Source organism: Vespa crabro, chromosome 25, assembly GCF_910589235.1.
Source record: "Vespa crabro chromosome 25, iyVesCrab1.2, whole genome shotgun sequence".
Lineage (NCBI taxonomy): Eukaryota > Metazoa > Arthropoda > Insecta > Hymenoptera > Vespidae > Vespa > Vespa crabro.
The window spans coordinates 1,976,099-2,002,751 of NC_060979.1; the positions used below are offsets into that span (position 1 = coordinate 1,976,099).

At 26.7% G+C, this 26,653-nt stretch overlaps 1 long non-coding RNA gene across 1 annotated transcript in view; it reads left to right on the top strand.

The window, feature by feature from the left end:
- Window positions 1–26,653, top strand: part of LOC124432499 — a 43,413-nt gene that overhangs the window by 10,193 nt on the left and 6,567 nt on the right. The window contains exons 4-5 of the long non-coding RNA XR_006944277.1: window positions 680–795; window positions 11,125–11,190. This is a non-coding gene — a long non-coding RNA (uncharacterized LOC124432499). The remainder of the gene's footprint in view (window positions 1–679; window positions 796–11,124; window positions 11,191–26,653) is intronic.

The following is a 26,653-nucleotide window of genomic DNA, read 5'->3' on the forward strand; positions in this document are numbered from 1 at the left end:
CCTTTTTCTTTCGGTTTAGAATTATTCATTCGAAAATATTTTCTTCATTGAGAAATCTCAGATATTCGTAGTTCTTCAAAGAAAAAAAAAAAAAAAAAAGAAAGAACAGAAAAGAAATTAATTTATTATACTAATTGGATCGAAATACTAATAGATCGAAAATACGACAATATTTTTTCTACAATTAAAGAGTTAGTACTTACTATTACCAGTTAGTACTTAAGCAAAACATTAGCGTTATATTTTTATCATTTGGTAAGTGTTACAATTAATGATCTTTCAATGATGAAAAATATCCGTTCGATGTTTCGTGCAAACATTTGTACAGGGTGAGTCACTTATATCATATCAGCATTATTTTTCATTTTATCGAACAAATACTCAAGAGAATAATTTTATAATTTCAATTATATTATTCCTGAATAGCTGTATCATAAGTGATCAGAAGTTTTTTGTTTTCAAGAATTTTTCAAATCTCATTTTAAAAGGATACGTGTAATTTCAATTATTACCTGTTCATTATAATTTTTCTTTTTTTAATTTTTACCGGCATCCTTCCATTTTTATGCAAATACCAATAAAAGAGCTGCATCTCTTTGCTGTTTTAATTCACTCTCTAAACACACTCATCCATTTTATTTATGGGAATTGAAAATGATTTGATTCTTTTTATTGCAAGGTCATGCGCATCACGGACACAACCCTACTCATCGTCTCTTTCCAACACAGTTTACTTTCGTCACTCAAGTATCAAGAAAGTGGTGTAATACCTCGACAAATTTGAATCCATGTAAAGTAAGTAATTTCAATCAATATTAATAACTGTCTCAATACTATTTATTCCATCAACTATGATAAAGAGGATGCAAGCGTTATTTTTTAAATATTTTATTTGACAAATATTCGTAAAATAATTAAATTATTTCAAGGGGCATAGTAATGTACCCAAGTATGATAATTTGAAAGAATTTTTTCTTTTTCAAATAAATTTCTTTTCTTTTCTATTCTCTTCATCTCTTTTTATTTATCTATTTGTTGTTTAACGAGACTTCAAGAACATCGATAGCATTCTTTGTTTTCTTTTCTTTTTTTCAAAAAAGATTTCTTGATATATTTTTTTCTCGTGTTTTATTCCGTATAAATAAATATTAAAAATACCACGAAAAATGATTGGAAAATTTGAAAAATTTATTGAAATAATTTTAGAACAACTATAAGGAAAATTCATATTATTTTATTTGCTTCATTTTGATAACGATTAGAAAAAGATGTTCGATGAAAATATTGGATTACATATTTATCATGAGATATATTTTCATTTCAATTGTAAATATATACACATACATATATATATAAAATACTTTAATTTTATCAAATAGTGATATAAAAAAAAATAATCGTTGAATATACTTGCACGTCTGAACAATTTTTCGTGTCGTTCGTAAAAACTAATCTACCGAGTGAATCATTTGAAATTTTAAAGAATTATTTATCAATTATACGAAACATATGTTGTTTGAAGAACTTAACTGACCAACAAAATAAACAAGATATTTTATTATAATTGACATATTTATACGTGAAATTACAAAACAGTAATATAAATATTTCAAGGGAGTATTTAATTATCCAAAAATGAATGTTATCGTAAAAGAATAAAATAAAATTTACTTAATCAAAGAGGTATTAAATAGACAGAAAAGAGTACAATATTTCCTTATAAAGCATTCAAAAGTAACGTTTATTTGTATAAGTAATAATTGATAAAAGAAGAAAAAAAGGGAAACAGAAAAAGGATAAGGCAAGTAATAATAATCAAATTTAATGATATTCATAATCACTAATTATCGTATTATATTTTTCATTATCAAAATTATTGCAAACTATACAATACCATAGCAAAAGAAAATGACATACGCATGAACTAGTAAAAAAGATTACGATTAGTATATTGCGTTTAATTGTTATATAGCGGTTGAATATAATAAGAAAATATTTTACCGTTGCAAAAAGGTCATTCGATACAACATTAGCACCGATCACCGATAAATTGCATGGCCTCATGCTCCTCATTATCAAAAAGAGTAGCAAATTTTGCGTCTTCAAGGATAACGAATAAAATGGAATTTGACAGCTGTAAAAAATTAATATCCCTCATATAACACATGTTTATATATTCGGTTAATAGAAAATAATTTCTGTTTAATTTCTTAAGTTCGTGCGATTTCAACAAATATGAAAAAGCTCAAAGTTTTTCAGCTCTTGTTTGAATTCTGTAATATTTATTTAATTATATATATATATATATATATTAAATATGAGGTGGAAACCGCATGAAATTAATTGTACCATAATTGGTTAAATAGAAGCACATACAATATTGTAAATACGTTGACGTTGTGATTTATTAAATTTTGTGCAAAATAAACGTAAGAATATATTATAAAAAGTGATCCAAAAATATATGAGAGCTTTGTTATTCCTTCGTTCATATTAAGAGTTAAAGAAATTATCTGAAATAACTAAAGACAAATTTCACGGCTTTTCTCGATAAGAGTTGTATAATTCGAAATTAAAAATTTTTTTTTTCTTATACATAAGTATAATTATATATAATACTTACGTAAAAATAATCAACCAAGATAAATAGAAATCCAAAGAATTCTTCGAAAAGATGAATTGCTTCGTAAAACGATTTCAATAAATTTATAAATCTTGATTGTTATTTAAATGAGAAACAATATAATATTAGTATTTAGCAAGTTGCAAACTCTATAAATAATAAACACGTACGTCTTATAAAATAAGATACAAACTCGATCGCCTTATTATAGAATTTTATGATATGGATTATCTTCTCTCTTTCATCGATTAATTCACTTTTATTACTCGAATAATAGAAATTTTGTTGATTCTTTACAAATCTTTCAATTGCTTTCCATCTAAAATAAATAAATAATAAACTCCAAAAAACACTAATAGTGAAAATATTTTTTCTCATGCAGTATGCGTATATCGTTGCAATTGATTTACTTACTGGACGATGGTAAGAAGTGCACAAGCATGCTGAACAACTACTATAAACATTGAATAGTAAGCAATCCCTATTGTGCCCGCGATTAATATAATTATATATTCGATTGTAAGCCCGATGTAATAAAGCATTCGGTTGTTCATAATAGAGTCAACACGAACTGGTAATATTAATTCCGTTTCACTTATATCACCAGAAACATACCGAAACAGACTTAACAATGACGGAAATATCAAAAATACAATATAAAGATAAAAGGAGACTATAAGGGAAAAAAGCACTAATGAAAATTAATCAATAAATTTTTATAAACCCTTTTGTTACTCTCCATATTGTGTATTCATTTACTTGCGATTGTTAATGTACAAAGTCTACTAATTTCAGCATATTTCTTCAGTATAACTAGTTCTGGTTTGTTTGCTAGGTCATCCCAATCGGACTTGATACGATAAAGAATTTTTTTCATCTGAAATTATTACAGAATTAGGTTAAATTAATTTATTATAGCGACAGCAACATATGTCATTTAAAGTAAAAGAAAAAAAAAAAAATAATAGGAAAAATTTGTTTTCTTGTAGAACGGACAATTCTATCATTCAACAATAGATTGCAATAACAAGATGCGTAGCATAATATGGGCATGGTCGTTTCTAGTAATTTGGCGATCAATATTAATTTTTTTTCAGAGATGAAGAGAAAATTCATCTAAAAGAAGAAATGAAAAATAATATTTATAATCACATAATTATAAGTCAACGTATTGAATCCAATTCTCTGAATTATTCATTATATTGAGAAATTGCATAAATGAATTGTACATAAATTAATTCAACTATGATTACCTGTTCGAATATTCCAAAAGCTAGAATAAAATTAATAAAACAAATATGAATTATGTTCTTAGATGACGTCTTTTGGCATAATCCAATTAAACGAAAAAATTGAAGATTTAGTGTGTAATACTCATTGTCGATATAATCTTCTTCCTTCGAAACCATATTGCCGTCTGTTGTTGCACTCCAACATCGATTGTCTTCAACCCTACGTATCATCATTTACTATTCTAATCATCCCTTTTCCAATGAACACTTAATAATGCAATTCGATTCAAGGCTGAGAAATTTGCTTGAAAAAAAAAATAGTATATTCCCGTAAAATGATTTCGCAGATCTTATGGCTTTCTTTTTTAGCCGATCGATACTATACAATTTAACATATGTTTTTCTTCCTAGCAATTATGTCACTTTCTTACCCCTTCTTTGCATTGTTAAGTATTCCAACCCTTCTCCCGTAGGAGCATGCGCGTTGTGAACCCGCCCTTTCGGTCCGCCTTCTTCTGCCGCAGTTTATTTTTGTCCCTCGAACATGACGAATGTGTCCGCCGCTTCAACAAAAAAGAATCTGATTGAATATTTCCTATCTTTTGTTCACTCATGCTCGATAATTTTTTTCTCTGAAGATTAAAATATTTTAACTAGACGAATCACATAGAGCGGTAAGCATTCTGATAAATTTAATCATTTTCAACCAAATCTCTTATCATATCTTTATTGTTTCATACCTGAGATCAGTCATGAACTCGTTTATCATTTTCCAACACGTAATCAATTTAGAGATACTCTAATATTTTTCTTCATAAATATATATTTGAGCAAATTGCTTGAATCTTATGTCAGCCGTATCTCATTTTCTAATACAGTAAACCCTTCGTTAAATATTAGATCAATCAAAATCATTGAAATGATATTATTATCTAATGGTATGCAAGTCCCTTTATACTTGACAAGTTTCATAACAGATGATGTAGAAATTTTAATGGGCTCAATTATAAAATCCATAAAGTATGTCAATATTTATTCTTCTGTAAAACATAAAGTCATTAATTGGCTATTAAAACATAATTCACTAATAGAGTACGATTAATTATTATGTTTTTATTACGCATTTGATAAAACCAAAAGTTAATTCAATATTACCACATTTTTCAAATCATTTAATCCACAAATATGGATTTGGATTTTATGACACACTCCAAATAATGTTTTAGCTCTTTTTAAAGCAACTAAATATTTTTAAATAGGATTTGTACCGTCATTTATCTGTAATTGAGTTATGCATCTTTATATTTCAATTATCAAAATATTCCGTATAATATCAGTCGCTGAGTTATGATCGAATAAATTTGAAATTTGTATAATCTAAAGTATACCATATCTCATCTTTACATTATATTGTTTTTTCATGAATTTTTATTTCTCTATCATTGATAATTTTTAATTCATTCATACACTAAATAACGTCATCCTATATACAACTATGATAGAAAATTTTTTCTGATCTTATATTTCGTTCATACTGAAAATCAAGTCCAATCAATGAGAATGAAAAATTAATTATTACAAAAGTGATATGATGAAGATAAAGGAGAAGTCAACTTTTTCAATCGGTTATGCCATTTATTAATTGTTAATAGAAAAACTAATCATTGGCCTATAATAATTTTCTTGAAGACATTGGATATTATTATTATTAATATCAAAATATTATTGAAATGTAAAAATGCTTGATGAAATCATCTTTGTTAGTATTATTTTCTAATGCATTTGAATATATGTCATTAATTCGAAATGATTTCAAATTATGAATTATAAACAAATTCAAAATTGATTTTGAACAAGTAACAGATGAGTCATATAAATTTATAGTATATAAGAAGTAACGACGATGTATGAATTATTTACATTCGAAAAATAAGAATATTAAAATCGGATGTTCCTCATGTAAATGATCAATTGGCGATAAGCATCGCGTTGGCTGATGAATTCAGTGCATCGATCTTGAATAAACATTTAATTATATTTTGATTACAATCTTTTACATTTATAAATCTTTATAGAGATAAGAAATTGTATGTATAGGATATTTCAATGAAATTAATTGAAAGAAGAAAAAAAATTGAAAATAATGAAGACTTATGGAATAATTGAGTAATATTACTTTTACGAAATAAATTACGTTTGTACATCAAAATAATTATTCCATTTTGTAACGATCTCTATTACCATTTATAATAATACTTATATAACTTATTAAAATTTATTGTATACTTATTTTTTCGAAAGAAATTCGTCACAAAATGATTATGTCATCAGATTTTTTCTCGAAATATTGAGAATTAAAAAGGATATTCGATTTTTAATGAAAAAGAAAGCCACATTTTACATGTTCAAATGATTCATGAATTTTTATTATTATATCAAAATTGAAAATGCGTTATCGAGCCTACTTATCATTATTTCAGAGACTTCAAAGGATATATAAAATCTTTTTTAGGAGTCAAAATTATTCATTCTGCAATGAATGACAATTCTTCTAAGTGCCTGGGTTATAAAACACCCGAACTATACAATTAGAAATTATTTTGAGATTTGTACAATTAGAATACTCTGCATATTGGATAACCGACGAGAAATATGTACCCCGCACATTACAATGGCTCTAACAAATTTCTAAGTATTTATTTGAAAAATCAGTGAGTCTCAATAACTCGATTTCTTCGAATTACTATTAAACAATTAACTCAGACTATAATCAATTCTTTGCACAAAGTTTCCAAACGTGTTAAGTAACGTGAATTAATTGTTCTAATGTACTATTTTTTGCCTGCTTCCTTGTTTAATCCGTTAATCTGTCAAATCAACTTCTATGTCATCCTATAATCAACGATTCCTTGTCCTGTCGCATCATCATTGAATTAATGTTCCTCTCTGCAAATCCCTGGTAGAAATCACACAATCGAATCAAATGATGATTACCTTCATTGACATACATCACACATGGAATCAAACAATGCAACAATATTAAGTTTTAAAGATCATTTGAAAAAAAAAAAATATATTTCCACGGTATATACTTACAAAATTTCACGAACATCCCACGGTATTAAAAATATTTATATGTTACACGTAGGAGCACGTGTAAATATTCATAAACAATATTTAGTCACAATATTCATAAACAATATTTAGTCATTAGAAAATATATTTGAAAAATATACAGTCATTAAAAAATATACTTTAAAATCATTCTCCTGAGATTGGCTAATGATAAAAGATATTAAATAGATATGCAAAAATGTTATATGATAATAAACAAATGGCATTTATTCAAATAACAACAGCAAATTGCAAATAACTCTACTGTATTCGTATGATCACAATACATTATGATCATCAATTATATCATATCTGTTACTATTAAATTCATTGCATATTATACAATACCATAGCGAAAGATAATGACTTACTAACGACCTAGTAAGAATGTTTTCGATTAGTATACGGTGTTTAGTTGATGTCATAGCTATATAATGATTCAGAAAATATTTTACCGTTGCGAATAATTCATGGGATATAAACACTGCCCCCATCAGGGATATACCGCAAAGTCTCATGCTATACATTGTCAAGAAGAGTAACAATTTTTGGTTTCTCAATGATAACGAATAAAACGGAAATTGGCAACTGTAAAAATTAATATCGCACATATATAAAATATCTACATATTCGGGAAAATTAATCGGTAGGATTATTGATAATAATTTTTTATCGATCCTTAAGATCGTGCGGTCTCGACCAATAATGAAAAAAGTAAGATTTATCATATTCTCCAAATGAAAAGTTAAAATTCGAGATTTTCTTCAATTCGTGGTCCTTGTAAGTGCAGACGATGGACCGGAATCTGTCAAAAAAGAAATTATATTTATTCTGTCACCTTTTCATAATATAATGTAACATTGTCAACGAGTTATCTATTATAGATATATTTAAGATGAAATTGAAACCACACGAAATTATTGGATCAGTCATAACGTAACAGCAATACCTACAATATTAAAAATACGTTATCATTGTGATCCATTAAATTTTGAGCGACGTAAGTATAAATGTATATTACAAATATAGAACAAATAACGTAGAGAAGTTTCGACATTCCTTCCATCCTGTTAAGGCTAAAAGAAAATACCTGAAATAACTGAAAACAAATTTCACGATAATTCTCGTATACCAAGTATATTTTTGATAAATTATATTTCTTTTAAATATCTACGTATATGTATATATTTTTCAACTTACGTAAAAATAATCTACAAGAATAAATGTAAACGACAGTAATGCTGCGATTATTTGAATAGCTTCGTAAAAAGATTTTAATAAACCGACAAATCTTAATAAAAATCAAAAATGAAATTCTATGTTATTAATATTTAATAAATTGTTAAATTTACAAAAAATGAACCTATAGGTTCGTAATATGGGATACAAACTCGGTCACTCTTTTATAGAATTCTATGAGATCGACAATCCATTCATTCTCATTTTCCTTTAATAATTCACTTTTAACATTTGTATAATAGTAATTAGGTGGTTTTCTTTTAAATCTATCTTCTATCCTATATCTAAAATAAATCGATAATAAACCGCAAAATATCCTAATAATGAAAGTATTTAAAAATACTTATTTGTCGTAATTGATTTACTTACTGGATGATGGAGAAAAGCGCACAAGCATGCAGTACAACTGCTATAAACATAGAATAATTAGCAATACCTGCAGTGCACCCGATTACTATAATTATATATTCAAGTGTAAGGGTAAAGAAGAAAAGCATTCGATTTTTATTAAAATAATCAGCACGAATTGGTAATATTAATTCCGTTTCACTTATAGCACCAAAAACGTATCGAAATAGATTTAATAATGATGGAAATATCAAAAGTACAATATAAAGATAAAAGCAGACTGTAATAGAAAAAACATTAATGAAATATAATTAATAAATTTTTTATAATACATTCTCTTATTCTTGCATATCGTCTATACACTTACTTGCGATCACTATTGTACAAAGTCTACTAATTTCGGCATATTTCTTCAGTATTATTATTTCTGGTTTGTTTGCTAATTCATCCCAGTCTGACTTGATACGATAAAGAATTTTCTTCATCTGAAATTATTACGCAGTTATGTTAAATTAATTATTACAACGATAGAAATATATATCGTTTAGAGTAAAAAAAAAAAAAGAAAAAGAAAAAAAAATAAGAGGAAAAATTTATTTTCTGGTAGAACGGACAACTCTATCATTCAATACTAAATTGAAATAGCAAAATCCAAAGCATAATGTAGGTAAAGTCGTTTCCAGTAATTTGGCGATAACCATTAATTTTCTTTCAGACGTGAAGAGATAATAAACCTAAAGGTAACAATAAAAAATAAATATTATTTATATTCAATATATAATACGTCATAATATTTAATATATTCTTCGTACAATTTATTATATTCAAGAATTCTATAACAGAAGTGTACAGAAATCAATTCAATGACGATTACCTGTTCGAATGATCCTAATAGTAGTATGACATTAATGAAACAAATATAAATAATATTCTTAAATGAGGTCTGACGATGCCATAATCCAATTAGACGAAAAAATCGACGATTATAAGTATAATACTCGTTGTCGATATAATCTTCCTCCTTCGAAAGCATATTTCCGAATGTTGAGGTCCTTCAACAATGATTATTTTCAACCCCACGCAAGCGTATCTTCATTAGTATTTCTAATCATCCCACTTCAAGTGAATAATAAATAATTCAATTCGATTCAACGCCGAGAAATTTGCTTGAAATAAAAAATAGTATATTCCCGTAAAGTGATTTCGCAGTTCTTATGGCTTTCTTTTTTTAAACGTTCGATACTATACGATTTAACACATGTATCTCTTCCCACCTATCATCTCATTATCTTACCCCTTTTTTGCAGTACAAAGTACTCTAACCCTTCTCCCGCAGGAGCATGCGCGTTGCGAATCCACCCCTTCGGACCGCCTCATTCTCCCGCAGTTCACTTCTGTCCCTCGACCTTGACAGACCTATAGGTTCCTTCATCGAAGAAAAAGCTTAAGTACTTAACGCGTTAACGCCATAATGCTATCATTTGCATGTTAACAAGTGGATAACAAATGTTTATTAAATGTTAATATCTATCTGAATTAGTCTACGTTTGTTAATAAATACAAATGTACAGGGTAAATCATTTGAACCAGATTAATATTATTTTCTGTTAGGTCGATAATATATTCAGGACAATAATTCGTATTAATTCAATTTTGAGAATATTTTTTGAAAACAGAACTGATATGAATATAAATAATCATATTTTTATTTTATATATTTTTTTTAATAACAGTAATATTCAATCTACATATTTGGAAAGTATTTTCTTATTTATTATTATAATCATTATTATTATTATTAATATAATTGTTATTATTATGCTCCGTTTGAATTCTTTTATTATTTGCTGCAATCATTTTTCTTTCAGTTTAGAATTATTCATTCGAAAAAATTTTCTTCAATTAGAGGTCTCAGATATTCGTTATTCTTCAAAGAAAAAAAGAAAAAAAAAAAAGAACAGAAAAGAAAAATACTAATTACATAGATCGAAAATGCGACAATATTTTTTCTACAATTAAAGAGTTAGTACTTATTATTACGATTTAGTACTTAAGTAAAACATTAGCGTTATATTTTTATCATTTGAACGTTAATAAGTGTGATAATTAATGATCGTTCAATGATAAAAGATATCCGTTCGAACGTTCGTGCGAACAAATGTACAGGGTGAGTCATTTATACCATACCAGCATTACTTTTCATTTTATCGAGCAAATTTTCAAGAGAATAATTCTTATAATTTCAATAATCTTATTCCAGAATAGCTGTAAGATAAGAGATCAGAAGTTAGTTGTCCTCAAGAATTTTTCAAATATCATTTTGAAAGGATACGTGTAATTACAATTATTACCTGTCTAGTATTTTTTATTTTTATTAATTTTTACGAGCATCTCTCCCTTTTTGTCCAAAGACCAGTGAAACACCTGCATCTCTTCGCTGATATTACATCACTCTTATAACACCCTCATCTTCTTTATTTATTGGAACTGTAAATAATTTTATTCTTTTTATTTCATGGTCATGCGCAACACGGACACAACCATATTCATCGTCTCTTTCCACCTCAGTTTACTTTCGTCTCTCGAATATCAAGGACGTGTGGTGATACCACGACGAATTTGAATCCATGTAAAGTAAGTAATTTCGTTCAATGTTAATAACTCTCTCAAAACTATTTATTCCATTTTCTATCATATAAAAAAGGCAAGTGTTATTTTTATTAATTTCATGTTTAACAAATATTCGTAACAATGATTTTATTATTTCAAGTAGTATAGAATAATTCGAGAGAATTTTTTTCTCTCCAACAACATTTCATTATTTTGAAGAGATTTCAAGAAAATCGATATTTTTTTCTGTTTTCCTTTTTTTTTTTTACGATATCTCATTTTTTTTCTTTTCTTTTGTTTTATTCCAAATAGAATTATAAGATCATTTTTTTTTTTTTTTTTCTATACAATTAACACATTCTTTGTCGTGTTATAAGATATAATGAAAAGGATATTTAAAAAAAAACAAAACAATCATTATACTATAAGCTCCAAAAATTATTAGAGCGTTTGAAATTAAAATATTGAAAAAGTTTTGAAAAAAAATTGAAAGAAAAAAGTCATATTATCTTCTTTTTCCTTTTTGGATTTAAAAAGAAAAAAAAAAACATACTGGAACAGTTTGAAAAAGATGTTCGATGAAAATATTGGATAACAAATTTATCATTAACTATATTTTTTTCTCCATTGCATAAATATATATATATATAAAATAATTTACATTTTATCAATCAAAAATAAAAAAGAAATAATCGTTTAATGCGAATGTACGTCTGTACAATTTTTTTTTTTTATCGTTCGGACAAACTGATCTATCGGGTGAGTCATTTAAAAACGTAAAGGGTTATTTATTAATCTTATGAAATATAGGTTGTTTGATGAACATAACTGAATAAAAAAATGAACAGAAAATTATGTTACATTACAAAAATAGTAATATCACGTATCAAAATTTCAAGGGAATATTTAATTATCCAAAAATGAATGTTATATTTAAAGAATTACATAAAGTTTATTAAATCTAAGAGATATTAAATAGAAATTAAGAAGTACAATAATTCCGCACAATGCATTCAAAAATTGCGTTTATTGGTATAAGTAATAATTGATAAAAAGGAAAGAAAAAAAAAAAAAAAGAAAAAAAAAAAGAAAGGACACAGAAAAAAGATAAGAGAATAAATAATAATTCAATTTAATGACATGCATAAACACAAACTGTCATATTATATTTTTCATTATAAAAATCATTGCAAGCTATACAATACCATAGCGATAGAAAATGCCTTACGCATTAACTAGTAAGAAAAATTACGATTAGTATATTGCGTTTAATTGTTATATAGCGGTTTTATATAATAAAAAAAAATATTTTACCGTTGCAAAAAGATCATGGGATACGACAATAGCACCCTTCACCGATAAATTGCATGGCCTCATGCTTCTCATTATCAAAAAGAGTAACAAATTTTGCGTCTTCAAAGATAACGAATAAAATGGAATTTGACATCTGTAAAATATTAATATCCCTCATATAACACATGTTTATATATTCGTTTAATAGAAAATAATTTCTGATTAATTTCTTAAGTTCGTGCGATTTCTGACAATTACGACAAAGCTCAAATTTTTTGATTCTGTAATATTTATTTAATCATATATACATATATATATATATATATATATATATATATATATATATATATATATATTCAATAAGAAGTGGAAAGCGCATGAAATTATTAGACCATTTTTGGCTATATAAAAATACCTACAGTATTGTAAATACGTTGGCGTTGTGGTTTATTAATTTTTGTGCAAGATAACAGTAAACATATAATACGAAAAGAGATCCAATAACATATAAGAACTTTGTAAAACCTTCGGTTTTATTAAACCTTTGAGAAAGTAACTGAAATAACTAAAAACAAATATCCCGTCTTTTCTCAATAAAAGGTGTATGTAATTTAGAATTAATTTTTTTTTTCTTTTTTTCTTTTTCTTTTTTTTTTTTTTTTTTTTTTTCTTTTTTTTTTTTTATATTTATTTATACATGAATATAATTATATATAATAATACTTACGTAAAAATAATCTATCAAAAAAAATATAAATCCCAATAATTCTTCGAGCAGATGAATTGTTTCGTAAAATAATTTCAATAAATCGATAAATCTTGAATGATATCATAAAGAGAAATATTATAATATTAATATTTGACAAATTGTAAACTTTAAAAATTAATAAATAAATTGGTCTCGTAAAATAAGATACAAACTCGATTGCTTTATTATAGAATTTTATGATATCGATTATCCATTGTCTTTCCTCGATTAATTCACGATTAGTAATCGTATAATAAAAATTTTGTCGATTGTCTAGAAATCTTTCAATTGCTTTCCATCTAAAATAAATAAATAAATAATGAGACGCAAAAGAAAAAAAAATAGCAATAGGTAAAAATATTTTTTCTCTTGCTGGATAATCTTATAGTCATGATTGATTTACTCACTGCACAATTGTAAGAAGTGCACATGCATGCTGTACAATTGCTATAAACATGGTATAGTTAGCAATTCCTACTGTGGCCGCGATTAATATAATTATGTATTCAATTGTAAGGGCAAAGAAATAAAGCATAAGATTTTTCATGAAATATTCAACACGAATTGGTAATATTAATTCCGTTTCATTTATAAAACCAAGAACGTATTGAATAACACTTAACAATGATGGAAATATCAAAAATACAATATAAAAATAAAAGAAGACTGTAAGGGGAAAAAAGGACTAATGAAAATTAATTATTAAATTTTTATAATACATTCTTTTACTCTGCATACGATGTATTCAACTTACGTGCGATTACTATTGTACAAAGTCGACTAATTTCAGCGTATTTCTTAAGTATCATTAATTCTGGTTTGTTCGCAAGATAATCCCAATCGAATTTGATCCGATAAAGAATTTTCTTCATCTGAAATTATTACATAGTTATGTTAAATTAATTATTATAACGTTGGAAACATATGTCGTTTGGATTAAAAAAAAAAAAAAAAAAAACAATCGGTAGAAAAAATTTGTTTTCACGTAGAAACGAACAATTCTATAATTCAGCAATAAATTACAATAGCAAGATCCGAAGCATAATGTTGGCAATGATGTTTCCAATAATTTGGCGATCGACATTAATTTTCTTTCGGACATGAAGAGAAAATAAATCTAAAGGAAACAATAAAAAAAAATCTTATTTATATTAAATAAATAATATCTCATAATATTTAATATATTCTCTGTACAATTTATTATATTCAAGAATAGTATAAAAAAAAAAAAAAAAAAAGAAAAAAAAATTGTACAGAAATCATCTTCAATGACAAATACCTGTTCGAATGATCCAAATAGTAGCATGAAATTAATGAAATAAATATAAATTACATTCTTAAATGACGTCTGACGTTGCCAAAATCCAATTAAACGAAAAAATCGACGATTATAAGTATAATACTCGTTGTCAATATAATCATCCTCCTTCGAAAGCATATTGTCGACTATTCAGATCCTCCAATAATGATTATTTTCAACCCCACGCAAACATATCCTCATTAATATTTCTAATCGTTTCTCTTCGAGTGAATAATAAATAATTCAATTCGTTTCGACGACCAGAAATTATTTTCAAATACAAAATAAAAAAATTCCCGTAAAATATTTTCTTATAGCCTCTTACCTATTGCCGTTCAATATCATCCAATTTAACACATGTATCTCTTCTCAACAATTATTTCATTTTCTTGCCCCTTCTTTGCATACGACAATACTTCAACCCCTTCTTCCGTAGGAGCATGCGCGTTGCGAACCCGCCCTTTCGGACCGCCTCTTTCTCCCGCAGTATATTTTTATCGCTCGAACAAGACGGATGCATCGTTCGCTTCAAAAAAAAAAAAAAGAGAAAAAAAAAAGAAAAAAAAAAGAAAAAGGAATCTGATTGAATACTATCTATTTTTATTCACTCACGTTCGACATTTTTCTTCGCTGAAGTTTCAAATATTTCAATCTGACGGATCACATAGTTCGGTAAGCATTCTAATGAATTTCATCATTTTCAACCAAATCTCTTACCATATCTTTTATTGTTTTGTATCTAAGATCAGTCATGAAATCGCTTAACATTTTTCCAAGACATAAATAGTTTATAGATCCTACAATTTTCTTTCTTTATAAATATACATTTGAAATCTTGCATCAGCCGTATATCGTTTCCTAATACTCTTCGTTAAATATTAGACCACTCAGAATCATTGAAATAATATTATTATCCAATGGAACGCAAGTCCTTTATACTCGACACGTTTCGTGACAAATCAGCTAGATAATCTGATGGATCGAATTAATAAAATTCGAAAAGTATGCCAAAATTTGCACTTCTGTAATCATTAATTAGCTATTAATCATTAATTAAAAATAAAATCATTAATTAGCTATTAATGTCGCTAATAAAGTATGTCAAGGAGCGATTAATTATCAAGTTTGTATTACGCATTCGGTAAAAGCATTAGTTAATCAATAGCTCCACAATTTGCAATCCATTAAATCAAATCATATTCAATAAATCGTGAATTTTTATTATTATATCAAAATTGGAAATATTTTATCGAACCTACTTAACATTATTTCAGAGACTTCAAAGGATATATAAAATCTTTTTTAGGAGTCAAAATTATTCATTCCGCAATGAATGACAATTGTTCTAAGTGCCTGGGTTATAAAACACCCGAACTATACAATTAGAAATTATTTTGAGATTTGTACAATTAGAATACTCTGCATATTGGATAACCGACGAGAAATATGTACCCCGCACATTACAATGGCTCTAACAAATTTCTAAGTATTTATTTGAAAAATCAGTGAGTCTCAATAACTCGATTTCTTCGAATTACTATTAAACAATTAACTCAGACTATAATCAATTCTTTGCACAAAGTTTCCAAACGTGTTAAGTAACGTGAATTAATTGTTCTAATGTACTATTTTTTGCCTGCTTCCTTGTTTAATCCGTTAATCTGTCAAATCAACTTCTATGTCATCCTATAATCAACGATTCCTTGTCCTGTCGCATCATCATTGAATTAATGTTCCTCTCTGCAAATCCCTGGTAGAAATCACACAATCGAATCAAATGATGATTACCTTCATTGACATACATCACACATGGAATCAAACAATGCAACAATATTAAGTTTTAAAGATCATTTGAAAAAAAAAAAATATATTTCCACGGTATATACGTACAAAATTTCACGAACATCCCACGGTATTAAAAATATTTACATGTTACACGTAGGAGCACGTGTAAATATTCAAACAATATTCAGTCATTAAAAAATATATAGTAATTGAAACCATTCTTCTGAATTTGACTATCGATAAAAAATATCAAATAGAAGATGCAAAAATGTTATATGGTAATATAGAAATGGCATTTATTCATATAACAACAACAAATTACAAATAACTATAACGTATTCGTATGTACGCAATATATTATTATCATCAATTAGATCATATCTGTTATTATTAAATTCATTACAGATTATGCAATACCATAGCGAAAGATAATGACTTACTAACGACCTAGTAAGAATGTTTTCGATTAGTATACGGTGTTTAGTTGATGTCCTAGTTATATAATTATAGAGAAAATATTTTACCATTACGAACAGTTCATGCGATATAAAGACTGCACCCATCAGGGATATACCGCACAGTCTCATGCTATACATTGTCAAGAAGAGTAACAATTTTTGGTTTTTCAATGATGCCGAATAAAATGGAATTTGACAACTGTAAAAATTAATATCGCACGTATGTAAAATATCTACATATTTGGAAAAATTAATCGGTTGGATTATTGATAATAATTTTTTATCGATCCTTAAGATCGTGCGATCTCGACCATTAATGAAAAAAATAAGATTTATCATATTAGCCAAATGAAAAGTTAAAATTCGAGATTTTGGTCAATTCGTGGTCCTTGTAAGTGCAGACGATGGACCGGAATCTGTCAAAAAAGAAATTATATTTATTCTGTCACCTTTTCATAATATAATGTAACATTGTCAACGAGTTATCTATTAAACATATATTTAAGATGAAATTGAAACCACACGAAATTATTGGACCAGTCATAATGTAATAGCAACACCTACAATATTAAAAATACGTTATCATTGTGATCCATTAAATTTTGAGCGACGTAAGTATAAATGTATATTACAAACAGAGAACAAATAACGTAGAGAAGTTTCGCAATTCCTTCCATCCTGTTAAGGCTAAAAGAAAATACCTGAAATAACTGAAAACAAATTTCACGATAATTCTCGTATACGAAGTATATTTTTGATAAATTAAATATCTTTTAAATATCTACGAATATGCATATATTTTGCAACTTACGTAAAAATAATCTACAAGAATAAATGCAAACGACAATAACGCTGCGAGTATTTGAACGGATTCGTAAAAAGATTTTAATAAATCGACAAACCTTGATAGAAATCAAAAATGAAATTCCATATTATTAAGATTTAATAAGTTGTTAATTCTATAAATAATAAATCCAAAAATTTCTAAAATGGAATACAAACTTGATTGCGCTTTTATAGAATTCTATGAGATGGACTATCCACTCGTTTTCCTCGGCTATTTCACTTTCAACACTGATATCAGAAGAATACTGTGGAATTTTATCATATCTTTGTTTTACTCTCCATCTAAAATGAATCCATTAATAAACCGCAAAAAGTACGTAATACAAAAAAGATTTTATCTCTTGCAATATACTTATAACGCCACGATTGATTTACTTACTGAACAATAGAGAAAAGTGCACATGCATGTTGTACAACTGCTATAAACATGGAATAATTAGCAATTCCTACCGTGCAAATGATTAATAAAAATATGCATTCGGTTGTAAGTCCGATATAATAAAACATTAGGTTCTTCGAGAAATAGTCAGCACGAATTGGTAATATTAATTCCTTTTCACTTATATCACCAGAAACATACCGAAACACACTTAACAATGATGGAAATATCAAAAATACGATATAAATATAAAAGCAGACTGTAAGAAAAAAAGCACAAAGGAAAATAAATAAATAAATTTTTAGAACACATTTATATTTTCCGAATATATAATATATTAACTCACCTGCGATTATTATTGTACAAATTCTGCTATTTTCAGCATATTTCTTCACTATCATTAATTCTGGTTCGCCTGCTAGGTCATCCCAATCGGACTTGATACGACAAAGAATTTTCTTCATCTGAAATTATTACATAGTTATGTTAAATTAATTATTATAATGTTGGAAACATATGTCGTTTAGAGTAAAAACAAAAAAGAAAAGAAAATAAGAGGAAAAATTTGTTTTCACGTAGAACGGACAACTCTATCATTCAACAATAGATTGCAATAGCAACAGCTGAAACATAGAGTAGGCAAAAGCGTTTCCAGTAATTTGGCGATCGACATTAAATTTCTTTCTGACGTGAACAAAAGTTGTATCTAATAGAACAAATACAAAATATTATTACTACTTAATACATAAATATGTCATATTATTGAATATATTTAGCCCATAGTTTACTATCTTCAAATGTTATATAAATGAATGAAACATTAATCAATTCAACGATGCTTACGTGCCCGATTGATGCAACTGCTAGTACTAAATTAATGAAATAAATATAAATTATATTCTTAGACGATGTCTGACTTTGCCACAATCCAATTAAACGAAAAAATTTATGATTCAAAGTGTAATACTCGTTGTCAATATAATCTTCCTCCTTCGAAAGCATAATGACGTCTGTTGATGTCCTTCAACATTTCTTTTCTTCAAACCTACGCAAGCGTATCTTTATTAACATTTCTAATCATCCCTCTTCGAGTGAACACTTAATAATTCAATTCGATTCAACGCCGAGAAATTTGCTTGAAATAAATAATAGAATATTCCCATAAATGTTTCCAATGTTCTTATGGCGTTCGTCTTTTGTCGTGTACGATACCATACAATTAAACACATGTATCTCTTCTCACCTATCATCTCATTTTCTTACCCCTTTTTTGCATTACAAAGTACTCTAACCCTTCTCCCGCAGGAGCATGCGCGTTGCGAATCCACCCCTTCGGACCGCCTCATTCTCCCACAGTTCACTTCTGTCCCTCGACCTAGATAGACCTATAGCTTCCTTCATCGAAGTAAAACTTAAGTACTTAACGCGTTAATGCCAAAATGGTATCATTTGCATGTCAACAAGTGGATAAGAAATGTTTGTTAAGTGTTAATATCAATCTAAGTTAGTCTTCGTTTGTTAATAAATACAAATGTACAGGGTAAATCATTTGAACCAGATTAATATTATTTTCTGTTAGGTCGATAATATATTCAGGACAATAATTCGTATTAATTCAATTTTGAGAATTTTTTTGAAAACAAAACTGATATGAATATAAATAATCATATTTTTATTTTATATATATTTTTTAATAACAGTAATATTCAATCTACATATTTGGAAAGTATTTTCTTATTTATTATTATAATCATTATTATTATTATTAATATAATTGTTATTATTATGCTCCGTTTGAATTCTTCTATTATTTGTTGCAATCATTTTTCTCTCAGTTTAGAATTATTCATTCGAAAATATTTTCTACATTTAGAGATCTCAGATATTCGTTATTCTTCCAAGAAAAAGAAAAAAGGAAAAAAGAAAAGACCAGAAAAGAATAATACTAATTACATAGATCGAAAATGCGACAATATTTTTTCTACAATTAAAGAATTAGTACTCATTATTACGAGTTAGTATCAGATTGGAAACTATGAAACGGGCGTTGAATGATAATAAATAACTAAACAAAAAACCCCGCTTCATAGTTTCCAACGTGATACGTATATATTAGGTTGGAAACTATGAAACGGGCGTTGAATGAAAATAAATAACTAAACAAAAACGCCCGTTTCATAGTTTCCAACCTAATACTTTAATATTAGCCTTATATTCTTACCATTTGAACTTTAATAAGTGTGATAATTAATGATCGTTCAATGATGAAAAATATCCGTTCGAACTTTCGTACAAACAAATATACCGGGTGAGTCATTTAAACTATGGCAGCATTACTTTTCATTTTATCGAGCAAATTCTCCAAGAGTAATAATTCTTATAATATCAATTGTCTTATTCTGAAATAGCTGTATCATAAGAGAACAGAAGTAATTGTTGTCAAAAATTTTTCAAATTATATTTTAATAGAATACAGGTAATAACAATTATTACCTGTACATTATTTTTGTTTTCTTAATTTCTACGATCATCTTTCACATTTTGTCCAAAAGATCATTAAAACGCCTGCTTCTATTCGCCGTTATTATTTCATTCTCTTAACCCCTTCACTCTTTTTATTTATTTGAATTATAAATTATTCGATTCATTTTTATCCCAAGATCATGCGCATAGTGGATACAACCCTTATTCACCGTATCTTTTCATTCCAGTTCTTCACTTTCGTCACTCGAACATAAAGGGCGTATTGTATTATCTCGACGAATAATAATCCAACTAACATAAATAATTTTCTTTTTATTATAATATTATTAAATCTCTCAAAACTAATGTTCCACTCTTTATAGGATGTATTACTTAAAGAAGGCAAACGTTATTTTTTATTTTTTTTTTTTTTTTTTCTAATTTTATTCTTGACAAATATTCGGAACAATGGTTCCATTATTTCAAAAGGAATAGAAACTATAGAATAGTTCGAAAGTATGATTATTTTTTTTTTTTCTTTCAAGAATGTTTCTTTTATTTATCTTTTTTTTTTCTTTCATGAGATTTCAAGAATATCGAAATTCTTTTTCTTTTCTTCTTCTTTTTTTTTTTCTTTTTTTTTTTTTAAACGAGTTTTCAATATTTCGATTCTTTTCTTGTTATATTTCGAACAAAAATTATTCGATTGTTTTTATTTCTATGGAACTAAAAAAATATCTCATTCTGTTCTAAATTCAAAAAGAAAAAAAAAAAAAACATAAAAAAAACAAAAAAAAAGAAGCACTACAGAAACTTGAAAATGATTAAAGGATTTGAAAAAAAAAAAAAATATTTGAATAGTTTTAAAGCAACTGAAAAAAAGTCATTGTTTTTTTTTCTTCCTTCTTTGATAGATCTTAGAAAAAATGTTCGATGAAAATATTGAGTTGCAAATTTATCGTCATATATATATATTTTTTTTTTAAATGTATATATATGTAAAGGATTATTTATCAATCTTATGTAACATAAGTTGAACAACAAAATAAACAGGAGATTACGTTAACTTGCAAAATAGTAATTTCATGCATAAATATTTCAAGGGCATATTTAATTATCCTAAAATAAATGTTATCGTAAAAAAATTACATAAAGTTAATTAAATTTAAGAGATATTAAATAGACATTAAGAAGTAGAATATTTCTAAAAAAAAAAAAAAAAAAAAAAAAAGAAGCATTAAAACAACTGCATTTATTCGTATAATTAATAAGTAATAACAAAAAAAAAGGGGGGGGGGGGGAGAAAAAAAGACAAGACAATTAATAATAATCCATTTAAATGACATTAAGCATAATTACAAACGATCATATTATATTTTTCATTATCAAAATCATTGCAAGCTATACAATACCATAGCAAAAGAAAATGAGTTCCGCATTAACTAGTAAGGAAAATTACGATTAGTATATTGCGTTTAATTGTTATATCGTGGTTGTATATAATAAAAAAATATTTTACCGTAGCAAACATGTCATGGGATACAACAATAGCACCCCTCACCGATAAATTGCATGGTCTCATGCTTCTCATTATCAAAAAGAGTAACAAATTTTGCGTCTTCAAAGATAACGAATAAAATGGAATTTGACAGCTGTAAAAAATTAATATCCCTCATATAACACATGTTTATGTATTCGGTTAATAGAAAATAATTTCTGATTAATTTCTTAAGTTCGTCCGATTTCGACAAATATGATAAAGCTCCAATTTTTTTGAGCTTTCATTTATATTCTGTAATATTTATTTAATTATATATAGATATATATATATATATATATATATATATATATATATATATCTATTCAATATGAAATGAAAACCATATGAAATTATTGGACCATTCTTGGTGAAATAAAAATACCTACAATATTTTAAATACGTTGGCGTTGTGGTTTATTATATTTTGTCCGAGATAAAAGTAAACGTATATTACGAAAAAAGATGAAATAACATAGAAGAATTTTGTTAATCCTTCGGTCTTATTAAGAGTTAGAGAAATGATCTGAAATAACTAAAAACAAATTTCTTGATTTTTCTCGATAAGGGATGTATAATTTTATATTCAATTCTCTTTTTGTTACTTATATATATATATATATATATAATAAAATATTTACGTAAAAATAATCAAGCAGAATATATGTAAATCCAAAAAATTCTTCGAACAGATGAATTCCTTCGTAAAATGATTTCATTAAATCAATAAATCTTGAATGATATCAAAAAGAGAAATATTATAATATTAGTATTTGGAAATTCGTAAACATTAAAAATAATAAAAACGTGAGTCACGTAATAAGAGATACATACTCGATCGTGTTATGATAAAAATTTATGATATGGATTATCCATTCTCTTTCATCGATTTTTACACTTTTATTATTCATATAATAGAAACTTTGTCGATTCTTTACAAATCTTTCAATTACTTTCCATCTAAAATAAATAAATAATAATCTCCAAAAAACATTAATAGTGAAAATTATTTTTCTCCTGCACCATGCGTATATCGTTGCAATTGATTTACTTACTGAACAATAGAGAAAAGTGCACATGCATGTTGTACAACTGCTATAAACATGGAATAATTAGCAATTCCTACCGTGCAAATGATTAATAAAAATATGCATTCGGTTGTAAGTCCGATATAATAAAACATTAGGTTCTTCGAGAAATAGTCAGCACGAATTGGTAATATTAATTCCTTTTCACTTATATCACCAGAAACATACCGAAACACACTTAACAATGATGGAAATATCAAAAATACGATATAAATATAAAAGCAGACTGTAAGAAAAAAAGCACAAAGGAAAATAAATAAATAAATTTTTAGAACACATTTATATTTTCCGAATATATAATATATTAACTCACCTGCGATTATTATTGTACAAATTCTGCTATTTTCAGCATATTTCTTCACTATCATTAATTCTGGTTCGCCTGCTAGGTCATCCCAATCGGACTTGATACGACAAAGAATTTTCTTCATCTGAAATTATTACATAGTTATGTTAAATTAATTATTATAATGTTGGAAACATATGTCGTTTAGAGTAAAAACAAAAAAGAAAAGAAAATAAGAGGAAAAATTTGTTTTCACGTAGAACGGACAACTCTATCATTCAACAATAGATTGCAATAGCAACAGCTGAAACATAGAGTAGGCAAAAGCGTTTCCAGTAATTTGGCGATCGACATTAAATTTCTTTCTGACGTGAACAAAAGTTGTATCTAATAGAACAAATACAAAATATTATTACTACTTAATACATAAATATGTCATATTATTGAATATATTTAGCCCATAGTTTACTATCTTCAAATGTTATATAAATGAATGAAACATTAATCAATTCAACGATGCTTACGTGCCCGATTAATGCAACTGCTAGTACTAAATTAATGAAATAAATATAAATTATATTCTTAGACGATGTCTGACTTTGCCACAATCCAATTAAACGAAAAAATTTATGATTCAAAGTGTAATACTCGTTGTCAATATAATCTTCCTCCTTCGAAAGCATAATGACGTCTGTTGATGTCCTTCAACATTTCTTTTCTTCAAACCTACGCAAGCGTATCTTTATTAACATTTCTAATCATCCCTCTTCGAGTGAACACTTAATAATTCAATTCGATTCAACGCCGAGAAATTTGCTTGAAATAAATAATAGAATATTCCCATAAATGTTTCCAATGTTCTTATGGCGTTCGTCTTTTGTCGTGTACGATACCATACAATTAAACACATGTATCTCTTCTCACCTATCATCTCATTTTCTTACCCCTTTTTTGCATTACAAAGTACTCTAACCCTTCTCCCGCAGGAGCATGCGCGTTGCGAATCCACCCCTTCGGACCGCCTCATTCTCCCACAGTTCACTTCTGTCCCTCGACCTAGATAGACCTATAGCTTCCTTCATCGAAGTAAAACTTAAGTACTTAACGCGTTAATGCCAAAATGGTATCATTTGCATGTCAACAAGTGGATAAGAAATGTTTGTTAAGTGTTAATATCAATCTAAGTTAGTCTTCGTTTGTTAATAAATACAAATGTACAGGGTAAATCATTTGAACCAGATTAATATTATTTTCTGTTAGGTCGATAATATATTCAGGACAATAATTCGTATTAATTCAATTTTGAGAATTTTTTTGAAAACAAAACTGATATGAATATAAATAATCATATTTTTATTTTATATATATTTTTTAATAACAGTAATATTCAATCTACATATTTGGAAAGTATTTTCTTATTTATTATTATAATCATTATTATTATTATTAATATAATTGTTATTATTATGCTCCGTTTGAATTCTTCTATTATTTGTTGCAATCATTTTTCTCTCAGTTTAGAATTATTCATTCGAAAATATTTTCTACATTTAGAGATCTCAGATATTCGTTATTCTTCCAAGAAAAAGAAAAAAGGAAAAAAGAAAAGACCAGAAAAGAATAATACTAATTACATAGATCGAAAATGCGACAATATTTTTTCTACAATTAAAGAATTAGTACTCATTATTACGAGTTAGTATCAGATTGGAAACTATGAAACGGGCGTTGAATGATAATAAATAACTAAACAAAAAACCCCGCTTCATAGTTTCCAACGTGATACGTATATATTAGGTTGGAAACTATGAAACGGGCGTTGAATGAAAATAAATAACTAAACAAAAACGCCCGTTTCATAGTTTCCAACCTAATACTTTAATATTAGCCTTATATTCTTACCATTTGAACTTTAATAAGTGTGATAATTAATGATCGTTCAATGATGAAAAATATCCGTTCGAACTTTCGTACAAACAAATATACCGGGTGAGTCATTTAAACTATGGCAGCATTACTTTTCATTTTATCGAGCAAATTCTCCAAGAGTAATAATTCTTATAATATCAATTGTCTTATTCTGAAATAGCTGTATCATAAGAGAACAGAAGTAATTGTTGTCAAAAATTTTTCAAATTATATTTTAATAGAATACAGGTAATAACAATTATTACCTGTACATTATTTTTGTTTTCTTAATTTCTACGATCATCTTTCACATTTTGTCCAAAAGATCATTAAAACGCCTGCTTCTATTCGCCGTTATTATTTCATTCTCTTAACCCCTTCACTCTTTTTATTTATTTGAATTATAAATTATTCGATTCATTTTTATCCCAAGATCATGCGCATAGTGGATACAACCCTTATTCACCGTATCTTTTCATTCCAGTTCTTCACTTTCGTCACTCGAACATAAAGGGCGTATTGTATTATCTCGACGAATAATAATCCAACTAACATAAATAATTTTCTTTTTATTATAATATTATTAAATCTCTCAAAACTAATGTTCCACTCTTTATAGGATGTATTACTTAAAGAAGGCAAACGTTATTTTTTATTTTTTTTTTTTTTTCTAAATTTATTCTTGACAAATATTCGGAACAATGGTTCCATTATTTCAAAAGGAATAGAAACTATAGAATAGTTCGAAAGTATGATTATTTTTTTTTTTTCTTTCAAGAATGTTTCTTTTATTTATCTTTTTTTTTTCTTTCATGAGATTTCAAGAATATCGAAATTCTTTTTCTTTTCTTCTTCTTTTTTTTTTTTCTTTTTTTTTTTTTAAACGAGTTTTCAATATTTCGATTCTTTTCTTGTTATATTTCGAACAAAAATTATTCGATTGTTTTTATTTCTATGGAACTAAAAAAATATCTCATTCTGTTCTAAATTCAAAAAGAAAAAAAAAAAAAACATAAAAAAAACAAAAAAAAAGAAGCACTACAGAAACTTGAAAATGATTAAAGGATTTGAAAAAAAAAAAAATATTTGAATAGTTTTAAAGCAACTGAAAAAAAGTCATTGTTTTTTTTTCTTCCTTCTTTGATAGATCTTAGAAAAAATGTTCGATGAAAATATTGAGTTGCAAATTTATCGTCATATATATTTTTTTTTTTTAAATGTATATATATGTAAAGGATTATTTATCAATCTTATGTAACATAAGTTGAACAACAAAATAAACAGGAGATTACGTTAACTTGCAAAATAGTAATTTCATGCATAAATATTTCAAGGGCATATTTAATTATCCTAAAATAAATGTTATCGTAAAAAAATTACATAAAGTTAATTAAAT